The following is a 6,428-nucleotide window of genomic DNA, read 5'->3' as shown; positions in this document are numbered from 1 at the left end:
TAGACGCTCGAACTAAGTTATGTTTGAATTAAACACCTCAACTCTTAATAAGGTGTTCGAATTAGATATTTTCGATTCAAATTATAGTTTAAAAAACATGTGTATTTCATTTGTCTATTAGGTAGTTAAATTGAACACTTAAAGTATGTCATCTCTTTTAAATAGAAATTTTCATAATCACAGAAAAAAATGAAAGTATCAAAAGTTATATGTTTTAAATTTAAAATTAGAATAATGCTCAAGGACAGAAATAATTTGTAAAGATAACACTAATAAAAGAAATTGATTCATAGTTTGGTTAAGGGGAGAAAGTTACGCTTCATTGATAGGGGCCCAAAGTAAGATGAGAACGGTTGATTCAATCTGGAACAAAAACTCTCAATCAAGGCATGGATTCATAGTTTGATTAGCTGTGCAAGGCACGTTGTTGACTAAAAACATATTACAAAGATGAACATATCAGTGGATAACCCAATATGTAGTTTATGTGATGTGCAAGTTGTAGGGACACAAAATTACTTTTTTTTTTTAATGTGACTGGACCAAGGAAATCACTAAAAAAATGGTTCAATGGGTTGAATTGTAGATTCCAGTATGAGATGTTAAATAAATACTGAACAAAATTATGAGGAAGAACTGGAAGCAACTGTACAAGGAGATAATCACAGCACTTTGGGGCTCAATAGTATATCACACGTGACAGACAATAAATTGGAGATTGTATAGGGGTATAATTGTGACTATATTACACATATTAAGTAAAGTTGATGCGGTTATTTGGTTCAAAAAATTGTCATGTAATTAAAGCGATATATAGGGCTTAACTTACATAGTCCCCTTCTACGAAACTAGTTGTGAAGTTAGGTGTTTTTAGGTGTATTGATTTGGTTGTTAAAAGCAATATTTACATTTGTTACCAAAAATAATAATAATATGATATTATCTTTAAATGTACGAATATTAAATTTAAGTGCTTGACATGTATTATATCATGATGGTGAAGAAAATAAAGCAAGGAGTTTTTTTTCATATTTTTATGAATTTTGGCTAAGACTTTCATCTTAATCTCATCTTCTGAAAAGGGATGTAAAATTAGTTAAAATGATTATATATTTTCAAGTTTATCCTAACAGTCTCATCTACGAAAAATGAGATATATAATTATCTGGAATAATTATATATTTTTAGTGAAAATTTCATATATGACATATTATATTAATATTTTCAAGTTATAACAGTAGATTTAAACTTTCAAGTTGTAACATTAAAAGTTTCAGGTTCTAACAATTTATTAAAAAAAAGTTATTTTTAATAATTGAAAACATTTGTTTTAAAAAAGAAAAAGATAAAAAAAAAAACAAAAAAAAACATTTTTGAAGGCAAAAAGGTAAAAAACAGAAATAGGGGTGTTAATTTAATTTGAATTGAGTGTAGACAATTACTAATTAGCACGAATTAAGGAATTCAAACTTATTAAGAATATATAGTTTCCTTAATTCACTAAAATTAGTTAAACTTAATTTAAAATTCTGATTTTATCCTTTTTTTTTGTTCAACGTTTCTCTCTTTTCAATTTTCTGCCAAAAGTCTTCTCACTGTCGAGTAATTGAAGTTTTTTTTTTATTTGAAAAATCTTGATTTTGTTGTGATGGACAACTACGTATCAATATTAATTAAACATGGTGGAAGATGAGATCTTTCAGGTTAGTATTTATTATTGTTTAGTGATTGGTCAAAATTCGTTTTTGTTATTTTTTGTTCATAATACGTTTTTGTTAATTTTGTTCATAATACGGTTTGGTAAGTTTCTTTTTTTTTTGTTGTTTGATTAATTTGTATACTGTCAAAATCATGATTTCCTGAGAAATATGCACAATATATGAAAGATTTGAGTATAAATGTATAAAATATAAATAGTTTTATCGTTGTAGATGAAGTAGGTATAGTAAAATTGTAATATTGATTACTGGTTTTTTTTTCGAAAATATAAATTAAATGTAAAATGTTGAATGAATTTGGTAGTATAAATGTAATGAAATTGGTATGAAAGTGTGTTCACTAATGTGTAAAAAAATTATTTAGATTTTTGAAGAAATGTATGAAAAGTGTTTTAATTTGGTATGAAATTTGAAATTTTATTGATTTTATATGTTTTGTCATTTGTGTATAAATTTGTGTGAGAGTAATGAATTATTTGGTATGAGAGATGTATAAAATTGGTATGAATGATGATTGTTGTATGAAATGTGTATTAAGTGAGTATAAAATGTGAAATATTATTTTTTGTATGAAATTTATTTTGTAGTGTACTGTCTGAATGATATTTGTATGAAAAAATAATGACGAGTGTGTATAATATTGTTGTTATTATAATCAATTTAAGATGAAACAGGAAAATATGCAATTCAAAAAGTGTCGGAGCATAAATTGATACAAAAAAATATTGTTTCAGTGTGCATTATCATATTATATATAGTTTTGTAAAGTTTTTTGTACTTTTGTATCCTGTAATTAATACTAACACAATAGTTTATGATGGAACAGGAAAATATGCAATTCAAAAAGTGCCGGAGCATAAATTATTGTCGTCTGGTTCAAAAAGAATTGTAGGGAGACCACAACATGAACGTTGGAAAGGATTTGCTGATGTGAAATGCAAGAGGTCTAAGGGTACGTGCAGTACATGTCGCCAGGAGGGACACAACAAGAAGACATGTTCAAATTACTTTGCTGAAAAAAAAAGACATATTTATTTTTATTTTGTTTTGATTGTTTTAATGTGACAAACTCATGTTTTGATTTATTTTGTCTTTTAAGTTAATGAATTATAATTTCAGAAAATTTATTATGTGTACTAGTTAATCATTTGTGTATTAAGTGTTTTTCAAATGTATAGTAAAAAAACTAGATAATGATGGTATGCAATTGATATCAACTGAAAATTCAAATATTAGTATGAAATTGATATACATTTGGTATCCAACTGATGTCCCAGCAATAAAATTGAAAAAAAAAACTTGTAATTGAGATTTCAACTGAAATAGCCAACCTAAAACTAATTAATGTTGCATCTAATTTGTATGCATTTGGTATCGAATTGATATCTCATTGGAAAAATTGAAAAAAGGGCATGTAATTGAGATTTCAACCGAATTAGACAACCTAAACTATTTAATTTTATATCCAATTGAAAAAATTGAAAAAAATATGTAATTGAGATTTCAACTAAATTAGTCAACCTAAAACTAGTTAATTTGTACCCAATTGGTGTACACTTGGTATCGAACTGATATCCCATTTGAAAAATTGAATAAAACATGTAACTGAGATTTCAACTAAATTAGTCAACCTAAAACTAGTTAATCTGTACCCAATTGGTGTACACTTGGTATCGAACTGATATTCCATTGAAAAATTGAAAAAAACATGTAATTAAGATCTCAAATGAATTTGACTGCCTACCAACAATATTCATGTTTCATTCCGATACCAACTTCATTTTATAAGTAGTTATAAATTAATTATTTCACATAATTTATACAAAAATTAAATCAATTTCATATCAACATTCATACACTATATATAAAATTCAGTCCAGACCAATATTATTCATGTTTCATTCCATATTCATGTACATAAATTTTAATAAAACAGTATGCCATATTTGAAAAAAAATTCACACCAATATTATTCAAACATCATACAAGATTTCATGTGCATTGTGGCATTTAACAAACGACTCTAAAATCAACTAATTGGGCTACTGATATCAAATCAATTTCATACCAATATCAAATAACAATTCATACCAGTTGAATACCAACATTACATCACATTTCATACAATATTCATATATCATATATTAATGTCATATTCATACAAATATTATTCAAATTTCGTACAGTTTTCACATCAATATAAGTTTCGTAACAACAATAATCATAATACAATATTTTTAACACAAAAATACTAAATTGAATAATTCAAAAATAAATTAAATAAAATACTTATCCTAACCACTTTTTTGCCTTTTTTTGAAATTGGGATTTCTGAGTTCTCCTTCCTTGTTGTTTTTCTTGTTGATTGGTTTTGAAGACTTGACCAATTTCGACATTTGTTGCTTTTTTTTTCTTTTTAATCTCACATACGAAATCTGAATCCGAATCCAAAAAAGAATGAGTCGCTTCTACAATTTTCACATTCTTTTTTTTTCCTTTTGATTTGCATGTCTAACTGTTTTGTTTGCTTGACTAATCTTCGACTAAGAAGAAGCATCTTTTACCGGAATTTCATTATTTGTTGGTATTGCAGCACTTATCTCTAGTTCAAAAGTAGAAACCTTGGCCAACGCCTCTTCTCGAGTTGCCTACTACCGACAACAAAAGAGTTGATAGAGAGAACAAAAGAATATAAAGAAAAAATCAGAATTCATAACTGACATTCTTTCCTGCACATATAATTTTTAAAACATGTGTTAATTTTAAAACAAATACAGATCCACTTCTAGGGGGGCACAAGTAAGCATTCGCTTCTTCCAATTATCAAACATAACAAAAAATTCATACAGAAAGGAAAGTATGTTATCTTATTTTTTTCCTTCCACATCCATGGGTCTCAATCGTGAGTTCTGCTGATTTTCTTTTTTAATGAAGAAGACGAATGTTGAAGATGGTGAGAGAGAAAAAAATAATTCTATGTAAAAGAGGAACATGGGGGTGGGGGGTGTGAAAACTGGAAAAAAAATCCCTAAAATGGTGTAAGAGATAATGACAATTGATTATCTTATTTCTCTTACTTATTAATTGTAAGGTAATTATAAAAATAATAACTAATTAATAAATCAAATAAATTAAATTATAGATTAAAACTAATATGTTAATACTTGTAATTAAACTGTTATAAGTAGTAATATAAAAAAAAATACATCTAAAGACTGTAATATTAAGCTTTAAATAGATATGTGGGGTGAATTTTCCATATTTTTATATTTATGTATAACTTATATGACAACATTCGTTTCTCGGTTAAGTTATTTTCTCAGTAATGATAATATATAAATGAAAAATAGTTTATCCTAAGAGTTTTTTTTTTTTTGAAATGGTGTGTCCGTCAACCATTTTATTGATCAAATATTTAACCACACAAAATTCGGGCAAAGCCCACCAATCTAAACAATGAGGCCAGATTTAGGATAACCATGCCCAATACTAATCGAACTACACTCTGCAGCTGAGAGTGTTCTCTACCCTTTCCTAATTGTTGTCCACTCCTCTTCCCCGTATTGCCTGCCTCTCTCCATTGAAAATTGCATTTACTTCGTCTCCTGGTGTGAGTATTTCGCACCCTATCTCTTGATGATTCTTGATGGCTTTGTCTGATATAATGTATGATCCCGTCCCTTTCCTCTTTTGCCATGTTGTTTCCTTCTAACCATTTTCGATATATCTCAGGTCGTTGTGATTTCTCTCTGTAGAGGTACTTTTGTGGACAAAACCCTCTCTGGTTGCTGTTGTTTTCCTCTATCTCCTGATGAATGACCCCGATCTTGCTATATTCTCTTCTTGGTGGACATATTTTACAGCAACGACTAGTCCTAGCTAGACTTTCGTCATAGCTTCTATCATTCATCGCCCTAACACCGTTTGTTATGTATTTGACTTTATCATATTTATTTGCTTCCTCTATCAATCTCATTGTGTGGTTATCTTTCTTGTTTTAATTCTGATGTTTGGTATTTGAGCTTTATCCATGTTAGCAGCCATGGAAGAACTCATAAGCTTGAGAATCATGCAAGAGTAGGCTTGAGAGAGAAGAGAGGAAAATCAATCTTATTCACAAACTGAACTGTAGAGTACATTTTATAGTTAGAGAACTAGCTAACTCTGTAAACTAACTAACTATGCCTAACAGACTTTCTAACAACTTGCAAAATATCTTAATTGAGTAAAGACACAATTACCCATCAGCTTGGTATGGTTCTCATAATTCAACATCCCTCCTCAAGCTGATGGGCCAAACAGGTCTTTTACACCAAGTAAACTAAGTAAATACTCATGTTGAGCTCTTCTTAGGCCTTTAGTTAGTATATCATCTAGTTGATCATTGGTAGATACATGATAAGTTCTGATCAGGCCCTGCAGTACTCTTTCCCTCACAAAATGACAATCTATGTCTATGTGCTTGGTCCTTTCATGAAAAATAGGATTCACAGCTATTTGAATGGCTGCTTTACTGTCACACATTAGTTGCACAGGAACTTGTACTTCAACTCCCAACTCCTTTAGTAAACCAGTTAACCAAATAATCTCAGCAGTTGCAGATGCCATGCTTCTGAATTCGGCTTCAGCTGAACTTCTAGACACCGTGTCTTTTTTTTTATTTCCATGAAACCAATGCTCCTCCAAGCTTCACAAGGTAACCTGTCACTG

This window comes from Solanum stenotomum, chromosome 2, assembly GCF_019186545.1.
Source record: "Solanum stenotomum isolate F172 chromosome 2, ASM1918654v1, whole genome shotgun sequence".
Taxonomy (NCBI): Eukaryota; Viridiplantae; Streptophyta; class Magnoliopsida; order Solanales; family Solanaceae; genus Solanum; species Solanum stenotomum.
Note: the sequence above shows the minus strand (reverse complement) of the source record.